General features: G+C 43.0%; 1 pseudogene; it reads left to right on the plus strand.

The window, feature by feature from the left end:
• Positions 1–15,439: 15,439 nt before the first annotated feature.
• On the plus strand, positions 15,440–16,269 carry LOC148088145 (uncharacterized; annotated as a pseudogene).
• The last annotated feature ends 624 nt before the right edge of the window (positions 16,270–16,893 follow it).

Genomic DNA, 16,893 nt, shown 5'->3' on the forward strand with positions numbered 1-16,893 from the left:
TCTGGTGAATAAAGAAATTAAAAGTGATTTGAGTGTCCGTCCTCGATATCCTGCTTCTTCAATACGACCTCTGCCCTCAGCCCACCTTCACCTGTTGCAGCCGCTCGAGAGACCACCAGGGTCATCATAGACGGTCTGGTTTCTACCATCTCCTGCAGAGGGTCGTCCACCTTCAACATACGCCATTATGGTGGAATACATTGACTTAAGAGAAGACAAAATAGGATCCTGGAAATAATGACAACGCTATAAAAAGAAACGCCCTTTAAATATATGCGCTCAGACTGGATTCTTTAAAGGGAGGAGGATCAAACTACAAGAGTTCTTCGCAAACGAAAGCAATTCGTTAAACAACGCTCCAGAGAACGACAGGTAAGGAACCTTTTATTCATATTTAACACCTACTTCAGGGACTTTTCTGAGAAGTACTGTATCTTCTCGTCTTAGATTTATGGCTAAGATTTGGATGTTATATTTATAATTTAAGGTTTAGATTCTGATAGGTATATATATTTAACATATACACACTTAGATATAGATCTAAGATGAAAACATTTAGATGTACATTTCATATTTAGATATAGATTTAGGGTTAAGATTTGGATTAATGGTTTTGGTTTCACATTTAATTGCAATGTAAGAAATCTTTTCAAAAATCATGTCAACGTTGCTAAATCGTACTGTTTTATACTTTACCTGGTGCCACCCTCCTGACATAACAACTTCTACAGGTGTTTGGTTTTTTAAATATTTATGCAAATAGGGATTTTAGGGGGACATGATTTTGAGGACATACAGAAAAGGCAACATTGACTGGAGAGGTTAGAATTCTACACCAAATAAAATTGGGGAAATAAAAGAAGCAGTATATTCGAATAAGTGCTTTGAAATCTAAACATAACAGCTACTTACACCATGTATCATGGCACTAGCATCGACTGTGCCAGGTCCATTATTGCCAATGGCTTCAGGCAGTCAACCAAGGGCATGCTGGGAAGAGGTGTGTACGTGAGCCGAGACCCACTAAAGGCTTAGCGGTACCCACTTAATTTAAATCCTTCCGAGCGTGTGGTTCTGAAGCTGTGTGTTAAAGTTGGTCGTGTCAAATGCATCGATGTCGACAACCACCCAATGCAGTTAATTTGGCATGATCACGGCTACGACATGGCCTGGGTGCCCCCCAACTGTGGCATGACCTGTGTGCCCTTTGGCCTGGGGGAGGACTGTGTGTTTGACCCCAAGAGAATCACAGTCATTGGTCGAGAGAGCACCTCTGGACAGTCTCGAGGAGCTGCATCAACGTGTTGAAGAAGGAAATTAAATATTTACTACATTATTTACCGTTGTCACTCAAATAATAAATCGAAATGAAATAAATTAAATCTTGACTCGTACAGAAAATCGTTTTTTGCTGGCTGCGTCCAGCAACAAATGAACAAACTGTTTGTATTCAAGTGTGTCATGCTCTGAGCTTTCAAATAAAAAGGCAGCAAGAAGCGAAGAACATCAGTGATTTGGGAAGTCGTCAGAAGTGCCTCAACTCCTTCCTGGTGGTGAATCTGGATTCTGACCGTTAGTTATTCTAACACTTGCCTCTGTTCTCATTCCGATTGTCCAGGAGAAAATCCCTGACAAGAATAACAAGGGGTTGATAAAGTTTCAAATAAGTTTATCATTTGGCATTGAGACACCCGTAGAACAAATGCAAATTCAAATTTAGTCTTGAAACAAATTGACAAACACTGAAACTAGAAATGTAAAACTAATTAAAGAACCATGAAATAAATGTACAGTATATTTACCGAAATACATGTACAAACAGATATTTGTATAACAGATCAAGTCAACAAACGAGTGTTTGAACCCGCAACCTTCTAGTAGCACCAACCAACTGCCAGAAGTCAGAATAATCTCCAACTTCGCTGAATAGTTCACTCATTTAAGGTCAATAAACAAGACTGAGAAAAAGTCACACTAGAATTACAAGCAGGTGAATATTATATTTCTCAGGGGTTGATACAGTTTAAAATATAAAATAAGTTGTTAGATTAAAAAGTATTATATACTATACGTATACGCCATACTTAAATTAATGCTAAAAGATAATGAAAATATGAAGTATAAATTACTAGCTTCATCTAAGAGCTTAAACATTTAAACTTTATCATTAAAGGCGCCGACGAGGACGGCTGCCTCTCCAGTAGCTCCGCAGCAATATCTATAACTTTCGGTTTTTATTAATTTTTTTTTACTATAATTTTTTAAATGGATACTTTTGAACATGGAGAGAATCGTCTCGTTTACTCAAGAGAGGATCTACTGTCGCTGAAGTCAATGGCACGGGCTGGAGATCGCCACGAGATCCCGATCGAATCGAACTTCAGCGCCGCTACCGAGGCTGTAGAGCAGGGAAGAGGCTAAAGGCTAAGCTAACGGACAATCGGAGACGTCACAGACCATCGATCCCGATGGGGAACGTCAATTCACTGACAAATAAGATCGATGAGCTGTCTGCCCTCAACAACCAGCGGATCTACAGAGAGAGCAGCTTGTTGATCTTCACGGAGACGTGGCTCACGCAGCTGACTCCAGACGCACATGTGGACCTGCCAGGTTTCAGCACCGTCAGAGCGGACACAGACACACATGCCTGTGGGAAGCGCAGAGGAGGAGGTCTGATCATGTACATGAATAAACGCTGGTGTAGCCCGGGACACGTTACTATGAAGAAAGTCTTGTGTTGTCAAGATTTAGAACTGTTCGTCCATATTATCTACCGCGTTAGTTCAGTCACGTGATCGCGCTGTGTGTTTACATTCCTCCGAGCGCTGCGGCTGCATCTGCCTGTGAGAAGATCCACACAATGACAGCTCGACCTCAGAATCAACATCCTGACGTGTTTATCATCATCTCTGGAGACTTTCTTCATGCCAACCTGGACTCTACTCTGCCTACTTTCCATCAGGCACAGTGGATTGTCCCACCAAGAATAACAGGACAATTGACCTTCTTTATTCCAACTTGAAGGACGCGTACAGAGCCAAACCTCTCCCTCCACTTGGAAGGTCCGATCATAACCTAGTCCACTTTCAGTCACAGTACATTCCTCTGGTGCAGAGACAGACTGTGACCACTAAGACAATCAGAAAGTGGACACCAGCTGTGGAGGACGCCATTAGAGACCGCTTTGAAACAACAGACTGGGATGTGCTGCTGAGTTCTCATGGTGAGGACATCGAGGGACAGACACTTTGTCTAACGGACTATTTAAATTTCTGCTTGGACGTTGTCGCCCCTACTAAGACTGTCCGCTGTAACCCTAATAACAAACCGTGGGTAACAAAGGAGGTCAAGGATGTCCTAAATAGGAAGAAAGTGGCTTTCAGGAGGGACAGGGACGCCATGAGATCAGCTCAGCAGGAGGTGAAGCGATGCTTGAGGGAGGCAAAGGACACCTACAGGAGGAGGTTGGAGGAGAAGCTGAGCCGAGAAGAAATAAGAGAGGTCTGGGATGGTGTTAAAACCATCACTGGACACAAGACCAAGGCCTCTCTGACTGCAGTGGACACGGTGGAGGAGGCAAATGGACTAAACAACTTTTTCAACAGGTTTGAGCAGGTCACCTCACCCTCACTGCTGCCCGCCTCAGGACCTGCCCCACCTTCTTGTGCCCCCCCCAGCTCCACACAACCACTTCCCAGCTTCACCTCACTCCAGGTACAGGATGTACTTTGCAGGATTCGTCCAGGGAAGGCTGCTGGTCCTGATAAGGTGTCTGCTCCACTGCTAAAGACCTGCGCTGCTGAACTAGCTGAGCCACTCCAGCATGTCTTCAACCTCAGTCTACGGCTGGGGAAAGTACCAACTCTGTGGAAGACTTCCTGTATTCCTATATTTACAGGTGGTCCAGTCCCAAAAAAGATCCGACCGAGCGTGCTGAACGATTACAGACCGGTGGCACTGACTTCGCAACTGATGAAGACACTGGAGCGGCTGGTCCTCAAACATCTTAGGCCACAAGTCCAGCATGCGCAAGACCCCCTGCAGTTTGCCTACCAGCCAGCAGTTGGTGTGGAAGATGCCATCCTTCACTTCCTGCATCGGACCTACTCCCACCTGGATAAAGGAAGCGGTTCAGTGAGGATCCTGTTCCTGGACTTTTCTAGTGCCTTCAACACTATCCAGCCCACTCTGCTGCAGGACAAATTGACACAGCTGCATGTGGACCCTGGTCTGGTCTCCTGGATTACGGATTATCTTACTGATCGACCACAGTATGTCAGGCTGAAGGACATCACGTCTGACACTGTGGTGTGCAGTACAGGAGCATCTCAGGGGACAGTACTGGCCCCTCTCCTCTTCACCATCTACACCTCAGACTTCTGCTACAACTCAGAGCTGAGTCTCGTCCAGAAGTATGCTAACGACACTGCCATTGTTGGATGCATCAGGGACAAAAGCGAAGACGAGTATAGGAGTCTGATACGTGACTTTGTGGACTGGAGTGAGAGGAACCACTTGCAGCTGAACACCTCAAAGAGCAAGCAGCTGGTCTTGGACTTCGGGAGGTCCAGGACAAAGCCATGTCCAGTGTCCATCAGAGGCGACGAGGTGGAGATAGTTGACAACTATAAGTACCTCTGCATGTGGCTGGACAGTAAACTGGACTGGTCCTGCAACACAGACCATGTATATAAGAAAGTTCAGAGTAGACTGTACTTTCTGAGGAGGCTTCGATCATTTAACATCTGCAAGAAGCTCCTCTGCATGTTCTACCAGTCTGTGGTGGCCAGTGTCCTGTTCTATGCTGTGGTGTGTTGGGGTGGAAATGTGTCCAAGAGGAGTATCAACAGGTTGGACAGGTTGATCAGGAGGGCTGGCTCTGTGGTTGGATTGAAGTTGGACTCACTGGTGACAGTTGCTGAGAGGAGATCATTGAGAAAAAAAAACTGTCCATCATGGATGATGACAGTCATCCTCTGAACACTGTCATCAGTGAGCAGAAAAGCAGAATGAGTGCACGAATGCTCCTACCCAGGTGCAGAACAAATAGACTCAAGGATTCATTCATTCCTCGGGCTATTAAATTGTACAATTCTGAGTTCGGGGGCAGGAGTGCAGTGAAAGTATCTGGATGTTCTGTTCTATGTTAGTCTTTGTATCCTTTGTCTTTGTTGTTTTTCTTTGATCTATGTTCTTTGTCTTTATCTTTAGACTTAGATTGTGTAATTGTGTTCTTTCTCTTTATTTCTCTTGTTCTTATTTTATTTTGATTTATTTTTTATTTTTTATAAAAAATTGCTGTATGTATTGGCTACTGGAAAAAAACAATTTCCAGTAGCCAATATCAATGATCAATAAAGTTTTACCTTACCTTAATTGATTCGTTCCTTTCTCAGTTCAGCTGAACTCACTCAGCCGCGATCGTGCCGATGGGAGGATTCTATGACGATGATTATCATGATATGATTCTATGATTCTATGACTCGCTGAATCCTCGGCGTCAGCGAACGACGCAGCCAGCTACTCGTGGGTGCGGGGGGAGGGAGAGAGGGACTTCGCTACAGAACATTTAGTTTTTAAGGATTCCTTATTTTAATATTTGTTTTTACTTAAACGAGGCCTTTTTAATTTATTGTTGATTGCATTTAAGTGTATATTACATTTTAGTATTATTATTATTGTTGTTTCTTTTTAGTGCAATAAAACATTTAACAACCAAGACATTTAGTCACACTTTATTTGTTTATTGGACAGGCTGGAAACACACACACAGTGTTTTTAAAAATAATATAATTTCTACTACAGCTGCAATGTTTGTTTGTGAACGTCTACACAGAAGAGACTGTCACATTAGGCTGCTACTGAACGAGGATTCTCATCAGGTGATTCGTGCGACAGGGATTCGTTCAGTGACGAGGATTCTCATCCGGGGATTCGAGAAAGATTCGTTCAGTGAATGAACGAGGATTCTCATCCGGGGATTCGAGAAAGATTTGTTCAGTGAAGAGGATTCTCTTCCGGTGATTCGCGTGACAGGGATCCGTTCAGTGAACGAGGATTCATGTTCGGCTGTGAACACACCCCAAGATCTTTTCTATTTGCTAATTCCTCACGAATGTCACTGGTCCTTGTCCGTGAACGCACCGGGCTTCTTTTTTTTTTTTGCATTGTCCCTCAAGTGCAGTGAATGTGAACCTCGGGTCTGAATCATTAAACCTAGTAACGGATTGTTTGGCTGCGTTCTGGAAGTAGAAGAAATTGCAGTCAGGGCTCCATAAGCACCGAGTTAGTGATTTGGTGAATGAACGAACTGAACGAATCTTTTGAACTAATCATTTTAGTGAACTGATTCTAGTGATTCAGTACACTCAAAAGAACTGTCGATCCCATCACTAACACAGAGCATGCACGCACATGCTAGACACGCCCCCAACCACGCAACATCCACCTGCATAATGAGTAACGCTGGTTGGTAACACTACCCCCACTCTGGATGATAATTAAACCCTTAATATCACTCCAGGACATAATACATATTATAGACAGGACATGTGACATCACACTTGCAAACATTCACACAATACTCATTCCGACCCCTAGGGTCCGTCAGTGGGCTATTCTAAGTGGGAGAAAACCTATTATGAGAATGATCGACATCTAGTGTACAAAGCAAAATGACTAAACCCTTGCCATTCACATGTAAATGCAACAAAGTGTCCATAACAAATATGTGCATTACTACGGAAATAGGTAACAGTTGCTCAATTTCACTTTTTAACATTCCCGTCAATATAAGACACAAGGTATTTAGCTTTGGGTATCAATATAGTCGTATCAAAAACATGTACATGCCCTGAAATCCTCAATTACCACACAAAAGGTAATTTAGTAAACCTTTAAGCTCTTTCTTTCCTTTTTAACAATATCAGAAAGGAAAATTCTTCTTACTCTTATCATCATATAACTGTGATAAAGATAACATATCAATACACATTTTAACAGACAACGATTGTAAACAATGTAACAGTGTTTTTTTTTCCTTTCGACCTGAGTAGGGCAGCGATCCGCCTACACCCATCTCAGGTGATCATCACCCCGCCTTCAGTGACTCAGCCAGTCACCAAACATGTCTGGAGCTCTGCGCACCCTTTGTGGTCGCCGAGGAAGGGGTGCAGCACGCACCAGTGGGCAGCTGGCTAGTCTCTCTCCCTGATGTTCGTCGTTGGCCTCCCCTTATAATATAACATCATCCCTCATGTTGTACCAATAATATCTGGTTTTAAGGCGTGCTAGTGTTCTCTCTGCTCCAAAGTGGCCACCCACAGGTCCTTCATGCATCTGCTCCATCACTGGTTTGCGGCAAGCATGGGGCAGCAAGATCTGTGAATATTGAACCTTCCCTTCGGTGCAATAAAACTTCCTCAAAAGTACTCCATCCCTCTTATACAGCCTTTTCCATTGCGCCCAGTAGGCTTTTGTAGCGGGGCTGCAGGCTGCTATGTTAGCCCAAGGCAGCCCAACGCTTCCATCTTCTATCCACTCCAACACTGGTGCTATATCTGGATCCGACCTCTGAGCCGTGTTGAGGTGCTCGCAGGTCCAACCTCCGAACAATTCACTTTGAGCTGTCTCACTAACTTTGTGAATGGTTGGGTGATTGTCAACCCCCCTGCAGCTGCTGACTCCACTGTGCCCTACCCCCACTATCACTGGCCCCAGTTCTGCAACCCTACTGCCAACCCAGCCTTCAGGCTCCACTACCCCCACTGGCGGTTGCTCTGTGGTACCTGCAATAGCAACTGACTTCTCTATGTCACTAGTTAGGTTGCACTGTACCTCTTTATGCCGATACTGGACACTGTTGATGGTAGGGTCTGGTATTGTACATGGACATGCGCTCCGACACGGTTTCCTTGAAAGTGCATCTGCATTTCGGTGTTTTTTCCCCGGCCGGTGGACCACACAGAAGTTGTATTCAGCGAGCTTTTCCAACCAATGAGCAAGCTGACTTTCCGGCTCCCTTAACCTGGTCAACCATCTCAGGCTGCTGTGGTCGGTGCGGATGGTAAAGGGTCGGCCCAGCAGGTACTGTCTGAAATGGGAAGTGAACCCGACCACTGCTAAAAGTTCTCGTCTCGTTGTGCAGTAATTCTGCTCTGTAGTCGTCAACCTTCTGCTTCCATATGCCAAGACTCTCTCCTCACCACCCTGCACTTGAGACAGGACAGCTCCTTTCCCCCAGTCACTGGCATCAGTGTCAACGAACAGTTCACCTTCATCGAGCGGATAGCCCAGAATAGGAGCCGAAGTCAGTCGCTGCTTGAGTTCTTCAAATGCCTCCTGACATTCTTCTGTCCATCTGTAGTGAACATACTTTTTGGTGAGTTCGTGGAGCGGCTGGGCTATTGTTGCAAAGTCTGCCACAAAACGCCGATAGTAGGAGGCCAGACCAACAAACTGCTGGACTTCATGGACATTCCTTGGTACAGGCCAGTCCTTCACTTGTTTGATCTTCTGGGGGTCAGTAGCTACTCCCTTAGCAGAGAACAAATGACCTAAGTAGACAACTTTCTCCCGAAACAAACAACACTTGGAAGGTTTAAGCTTTAAGTTTGCTTCCCGCAACCTAGCAAACACCTGGCCTAACCGCTCCAGCATTTGAGCGCTGTCCCGTCCCAAAACAATTATGTCATCGAGGTAGACAAGGCAGGTCTCCCATTGTAGTCCAACTAAGACACGGTCCAAAAGTCTCTGAAACGTGGCGGGCGCATTGCTGGTCCGATGATATTTGTTTGTCCCTGGCCATTCTGCGTGGTGGTTGTTTTACAGGTGGTCCAGGAATTGTCAAAATGTTGTGATGGACAATGCTAGTACGGCCAAGATCAGTGGGGCTGGAAGAGCACACCTCACTGTAAGACTTTAGGACTGGAGGACCCCCGCCACGGTCCCTCTCTTCAAAGTTACAGGTGTGGCACTTGCGTTGAAAACGCGAATGGGGACGCTGGTGGACTGCTGCGGCTTCACGACGACCCGGGCCTTCTCAATGAAACCCTGGGTGGGACTTAACATCATGTCTCTACCAATAGCATGGCCCAAACGGGAAGCACCGGGGACAACGTACTCCCATCCTGGTTCCAACACAGTCGTGCGTGCCACCCTGACAAGATGAGACTTGGTTTGTTGACTAAAACCATAGCGGGGAACTGTCTCAAAGAAGAGCGTTATCACCTGGCGGCAATAGTCGAGGAGAGCCGCAAGAAAGGGTGATCCAGTATGACTTTAGTACTTTGAACTGTATCGACCATGATAAAGTTCACCTGGGTAACCGTGCTTCCTGTCTGCACAGGGATGATAACTTCTCCCAGGACGGGTAGTCCAGCAGGTCCGATACCCTTTAAAACTTGTGCCACCGATGGCTGGAGTGGGGGCCTAATGTCTAAGGGAATGGAGTTAAAATGATGAAGAGGCAACACGTTTCTACGTGCTCCAGAGTCCAGCAGTGCCTGGATTTCTTGTCCATGTATCCATATTCGAACACACATCTCGCCATCTTCACTCTTTGTCACAAAGACTACTGTGGTTGGATCAAGTGCGGAGTTGAGGCCATCATTAGTGGGATGCCATGGTTGTTGGCGAGGGGAGGGGCAGTTCTTCTGAATGTGTCCCACTCCAGAGCAGTTGTGACATACCACTTCTTCCCTGCTTGTCTTTTTGTACCTGCTTCTGTTAGCCTGCCATGGTATGGAAGTTTTTGGTTTCCTCTGCAGTGTTTCAGCGAGCATCCTTGGTGCCCTCTCAGGCTCCTCATTCATCACGATGCCGGTTACCGCAGCATCGCAATTCTGGTCGCTGGTGCAACAGAGCCACGACCCCTTGACGCATCATTTTATGTGACGGCCCTGGCAGCTCTCCAGGTGGCTTCATATAATCAACGTCCTCTTCAACTTCAACATTTTTTATATCCGACAGAAAAGGGTTATTGCTTACTCCCGGTGTCCTCATTTTGAAATATGTCCATCCGGTGATTTGATTCGCGTCGTCACCGCGGGCCGCCATCTTGTCACTATATCCGCTTAAAAGTTCATATTTCCTCTTTTCTCTCGGTGAAACTCCGGTCTTCATGTACAGAACTATCCTGGACGAGACCCCAGTGTTACCGTTCCAGCCTTCTGGCGTCTTGACCATGGTTAAGACCCGCTGGTTTCCTAAACTAAGTTGTCAACTTAGCTGGCTCGTTCGACGGTGGTAACTTGATGTCCGTATAGCTATATATAATCAATGGTTTTTACTTCTAATAGTATTTTCCCGGACAAATGTGCATGTGCGGCTTCGCTGCTCGCCTCCTCACCAACACAACACAGAGCACGCATGCACGCACATGCTAGACACGCCACCAACCTCTCAACATCCGCCTGCATAATAGTAACGCTGGTTGGTAACAAAGGTCATTTCAAAATCAAAATCAAAACTGAAAGCAAGATCTACAATCTTCTACGAACATATGACGTGAGTGTTTTCCCTTAACACGACTGAAGAAGTTACAAGAGACCTCAATAAAAAGTAAGTGAATATTATATTTCTTAGTGGTTGATATGAAGTTTAAAATAAGTTGATCACAACTGTGGCGTTGAGACGCCAGTAGATCAAATATAAAAGTTAACAACTGAATGTATCAACTGATCCAAACTATAAATTTGTCAACACTTTAAATTTTTTTTGTATTGACTGACATGCGAAATAAGATCAATGTCAACAGTTTACAGGGAGAATATGTGATACAAAAACGGTGAAAAACTGATTAAGGCTCGATTCCAATTCTCAGTTTGAGCACCACCACTAGGCCCTAACACTACGTTTGCGCGTGCCTGCGAGGTGTAGTGGATTCTCAATTCTACTTTCGGCGTAGGGATAGTGATCAAGGTAGTGCCAGGTCTCCCTGTAGGAGGTAGTGATGTCGGAGGCACACTTCGCAACCGAGTGCTGACGGAGAGGGAACAATGGCGAGCAACACAGTACATAAATGTGAGTATTCTTGCTTTAAAATTAGTGTTTCTTTATGAAATCCATGTGAAAGCATTGTTTTTACTGATATTCCATGTTGATAAAATATAAACACACGGTGAAGATGCTAACGTTAGCAATTGTTTGTTCATAAACTCTTGAGTATGCATTATTTCAACGATATTTCACGCTAATAAACTTTTAAGTTGTTAACTTTTAACAGTGAAGACGTTAGTTGTTTGTGTATTTCATGTGAAAAGTATTATTTCTTGCATATAAAAAACGATGTTTAATTTGACGCTAATTAAGCATTATATTCAACGATATTTCATGCTAATACACTTTTAAGAGTAACAGTGAAGATGCTATTGTTTGTGTATTTACTGTCAAAAGTATTGTTTCTTGCATATAAAAAAGATGTTTAATTCGACGCTAATTAAGCATTGTTTTCAACGATATTTCATGTTAAAAAACGTTTAAAAGTAACAGTAAAGATGCTATTGTTTGTATTTAATGTGAAAAGTATTATTTCTTGCACATAAAAACGATGTTTAATTCGACACTAATTAAGCATTGTTTTCAATGATATATGATATATGATATTTCATATCATATATTTCATAATACACTTTTAAGAGAAACAGTGAAGATGCCATTGTTTGTGTATTTCATTAAAGCAAAGTATTTTATGTAAATCATGTGTATTTGTGAAGACAACACTTGTCTTAACAGTTTACCACACATCACTCATAAAAGCAACACAATTGATAATTTCCAGATTATTTGAATGTCTGGATTACAATGTTATTGTTGCCATGTTCTCCAGGATGATGCAGAATGCCCCAAACCGGGTCCAGCACGTCTGGATTCTGTCACAGGTCTCCCAGTTTCAAGCCCTGCAACACCCTTACGGTACGGTTAGGCAGCAAAGGAGGCATGAAGAGCAACAAAAAAATCTGTCTTAGAAAGTAAAGACAAAATGTAGATGGACTTTCTTTTTTTGAGTTTTCTTCGATATATTTAAGCATTATTTTGTTTAAGCACTATTGTTGTTTAGGTGTTGCACTTTATTTTGGTTCTGCATGTTAAATGTGTCAGATTGTTTGGTCAAAGACAAGATTTGTTTTTACAAGTTCTAGTGTTGTCATTCCTAAATACACATTTACATTCATACTGGTACAATAAATACAAATACAAATGTTAGATTATAAACATTTTAATAAAACAAACACTTGGCGAAAATCCTGCTGTAGCTCAGTCTCCACGTTGAACCATAACCATAGTGTGGGCAAGTTGAAGTTGGTTCTGCAGTACACTGAGAGATAACCAGTCTGAGGAGGAAAATTCACACACTATTAGAAATGAGCATTCAAAAAGAATAGTTTGAGTAAAAAGCTACTCAAAATAAATTCAAATTACTTCAGGTTTATGTAAGAGGGATGGTTAACATATTAACGATTGATAAACACAGCTACAATAATAGTAAACATAGTTTACTACTGTTTTCATTCTTTTAGAAAAACAAACAGGTTAATGGAGGCTTATATTGACCATTGTTAGCTTGTAAATGCGGTCTTAAAAATTGCATACACATTAATTTACATCACAATAAGCTCCAAACTTTCTCTACCGTTTGCATCGTTTTACAAAACAACAACAAAGAAACATGTAAATAGAACGCTTTTATTAACCATTGCTAGCACGTTTAGCATTCCGCTTACAATTGTGGTCGTAAAAAGTTCATAAACCTCAAAATACATCGATTAACACAATCAGAATAAGCTCCAAACTTTAGTTCATAACGTTTGCATCTTTTAGGAAACAACAACAAAGAAACCCGTTAAAATAGATCGCTTGTAATGACCATTTCTAGCACGTTTAGCATTCCGCAAAATTGTGGTCGGAAGAAGTTCATAAACCTCAAAATACATCGATCAACACAACCACAATAAGCTGAAAATTTAGTTCAATACCGTTTGCGTACTTTAAAAAACAAAACAAAGAAACATACATCGCTGGTAGCATTAGCGCTTATAAAACTTATTTTCAAGGAAAAACCTACCGTGAAATTTTCTAACAGCACTTGGGATGTTTCGATGAAATCTTCTTCTCCGGATAGGTCGGCGACTTGTTGTAGATAGACAATATATAACGATATAATGCCAGGAGCAAAGCCAGTGTTGTTGTTCCGAGCAGGTTCCCAGTCGCTTCTGCCGACGTCAACGGCAACGATTGATGACGTCACGTAGGGTAGGCCGTGCCCAAATCTGAAGGGTGACACGAAGGGCCTACCGGGTGGTGAAGTGGTAGTGCTAGGGGTAGGGCTCAAACTAAGAATTGGAATCAAGCCTTAGTCTTAAAAAAAATTAATTGAAAAAAAAATTCCAAATCGAAACACAAATGATCAAATGTTTCAATATACATATTAACCAAAGATTCAGATTTATGGTTAATAATTAGATGTGCATTTTCCTTTTTTGATATTGATTTTACGTTTAGTTTCAGTTTCAGTTTATTTATTTAAAAGGACATCAATGTTTAAGATATTATTTCCCTGTGGTAAATATTTGTTAAATCATGAAACATTTACTAAACAGTGCTGCTAAACTCATGTAATATGAGGAGCGTGTTTTGTTTAAAAATATGTTTTTGATCTTTTGAATATGATGATTCTAGGGAGACCTGAAGTGACCCAGAGTTTGAGTGCATACAGAAAATCAACGTCATGGACAATCCTTCCACCAGCGAAAGGTGAAATTAAAGCAGTATATTTCTAGTCAAAACATAAAAGCTACTTTCGTACTGAAGTAACTTGTTCGTTTGTCTTAGCTTCTCCTTATCCAGCTTTATAGCTTCTCTGCTGAAGCCCAGCCAGACACCAAAAGAAGGACGTGTGTACACCATGTATCATGGCACCAGCATCAACTGTGCCAGGTCCATTATTGCCAATGGCTTCAGCCAGTCAACCAAGGGCATGCTGGGAAGAGGTGTGTACGTGAGCCGAGACCCAGAAAAGGCTTTGCGGTACCCACTTAAATCGGATCCTTCCGAGCGTGTGGTTCTGAAGCTGAGTGTTAAAGTTGGTCGTGTCAAATGCATCGATGTCGACAACCACCCAATGCAGTTCACTTGGCATGAGCACGGCTACCGGTGCCCGCTGGCCTGCAGGAGGACTGTGTGTTTGACCCCAAGAGAATCACAGTCATTGGTGTAGAAATGGCACCACAGGGGGTTCTCTCAGAGCTGCGGCTACGTGTTCAAGGAAAATATACTACTACATATATAACTACATGTACTAAATTTATTGTCCTTTTAGGTCTAATAGTTCTGCTGTTCTGGTCTAGACAAGCTTGATATATGACTGTTTGAATAAAACACCTTTTTTTTTTTTTTAAACTCACCTGGAAAAGTTCTACTCTATGTATTTTCTGGCGCTCCAGCAGATGCACTCACCACCACCCAGCCAGTGTCCCTGGCTCCCCTCACCTTTCAAAGGTGAGCTCTCTGTGACATCCAATGATTCCTCAGCCACGAATGCCCGTGAAGAAGAAGGACTTTATGCACAGCGATCAGCCTGGATCTGAGAGACGTTGCACCGTTTCCGGCTCTAGGTCATATTCGAGGGGTAGCACCGATTATGATTTCATTCTGAGGGTAATGATGGCGGGACTAGATAAACTTCTGCTTCTCTCGCTTTTCCATTTCGGGACATGCATGTAATATGTGAACTACGATGAAGTGTTGATGATTTGAACTGTCATGCCTGAAATAAACTATTTTCATTAATTGATTCATTCAGACAGAGAAAGATCGTTGCATGTTCAATTTTAATAAAGCTGTGGCGTAAATAACGGAATGTATGAATTGTTCTGATCTAAAACTGTACATTTGTCTACGCTTTAATCTTCTTATTGAGTTTCAAAAATTAATAAATCACCGTTTACAGTGAGAACATGTGACACAAATATGGCTGCTGTGAAATGAAAAACGATTTGGTCTTGAAACAAATAAACAAAATGAAAAAAGTTCGCAAAATCTACAACTACTTGAAACTTTGAAAGTAATTTAAAAATCAAGTAAACGTATATTTCCAGAAATACATGTACAAACCATAATTGTAACATACAAACTCTGAAGTATCTTTTTTCTCACAAATGTAAATATGTTTCAGTTATTCAATTTGTTTCAGGATCGATTCATTGGTTACGGAGTTTGTAAATTTATTTTAATGTTTGGTAAGTTTGTTTCACGAGTTTTCAACTATTTCAATAGTTTGTAACTTGTGTTTTGCTCTTCCCACCCACAGTGTACCAGGTGTGACCCATAAGAGAATTTCAAATAAAAACAAAAAAAACAAAGACTAAGGAGTGTCAATAATTAAAGGGACGTACGAAAACAAATGTTTTGTTCTCATGCTCTGCTTTACAGAACCAACATGTCGGTCCACTTTTCTGGTTGGAAAACAACCAATGAAGGAGCGCCCCCTGCTGGTGGCGAGCTGGAGTCTTGCAGACTCCTACCGACAGAGGACTTTACACCATGTATCACGGAACCAGCGTGTCCAGTGCGCGCCTCATCATCTCCGATGGTTTCCGACAGTCTCAAAAGGGCATGCTGGGAAAGGGGGTGTACGTGAGTCGTGACAAGAAGAAGGCTGACGGCTACCCTAAAAACAGCGGCCATACGGAGCGGGTGGTGCTGCAGGTGCAAGTGGGCCGGGTCAAGTCCATCGACAGGGACCATCATCCACTGCAGTACACTTGGCATGACCATGGCTACGACACGGCGTGGGTGCCGCCCAGGTGCGGCTTGACTGCGGTGCGCAGTGGCCTGGAGGAGGACTGCGTGTTCGACCCGGACAGGGTGAGGGTGGTGGCGGTGGTGAAGGCTCCGGACGACACCGTCATGACGGAACTGCAGGAGCTCCTGGGACGGGCGTCAACCGAGGGCATGCTGGGAAGAGGTGTGTACGTGAGCCGAGACCCACAAAAGGCTTCGCGGTACCCACTTAAATTAGATCCTTCCGAGAGTGTGGTTCTGAAGCCGATTGTTACAGTTGGTCCTACAATACGCATCGATGTCGACGACCACCCAATGCAGTTCACTTGGCATGAGAACGACTACGACATGGCCTGGGTGCCCCCCAACTGTGGCATGAAATGTGTGCCCTCTGGTGAAGAGGTTGACTGTGTGTTTGACCCCAAGAGAATCACAGTCATTGGTCAAGAGAGAGCACCACTAGTCAGTCTCGAGGAGCTGCAATGAACGTGTTGAAGAAGGAAATTAAACATTTACTACATTATTTACCGTTGTCACTCAAATAATAAATCGAAATGAAATCAATTAAATCTTGGCAAGCAAGAGGTTATGAGAGTTAAGCCCATTGTGCATCAATAATGGGTTTCACTCCTCCTCCAGCCAGCTGTAATCATCCTACTTTGTTTATAACCAAGCCAAAAACCAATTGATTACATCAGAAATTGTATTGCAAGAAATAAAGGTTGATTTTGTATATGATTGATATATATATTAACGAACCAAACTTCCTTCTTTCTTTCCCAATTAGAGTTTAGTTTCTCAAGAAATGACAGTTTAGCATTAAGATAGAGTGACCAGTGACCTCACCAAGGTCCCCCTTCCCCGTGCAGGCTGTTATGCCGCGCTCACTGACTCTTACAGAAAATTGTTTTTTGCTCGCTGCGTCCAGCAACAAATGAACAAACTGCTTGTATTCAAGTGTGTCATGCTCTGAGCTTTCAAATAAAAAGGCAGCAATCTCATTCCGATTGTCCAGGAGAAAATCCCTGACAAGAATTACAAGGGGTTGATGAAGTTTCAAATAAGTTTATCATTTTGCATAGAGACACCCGTAGAACAAATGCAAATTCA

This window comes from Callionymus lyra, chromosome 1 (genome assembly GCF_982586985.1).
Source record: "Callionymus lyra chromosome 1, fCalLyr1.hap1.1, whole genome shotgun sequence".
Classification (NCBI taxonomy): domain Eukaryota; kingdom Metazoa; phylum Chordata; class Actinopteri; order Syngnathiformes; family Callionymidae; genus Callionymus; species Callionymus lyra.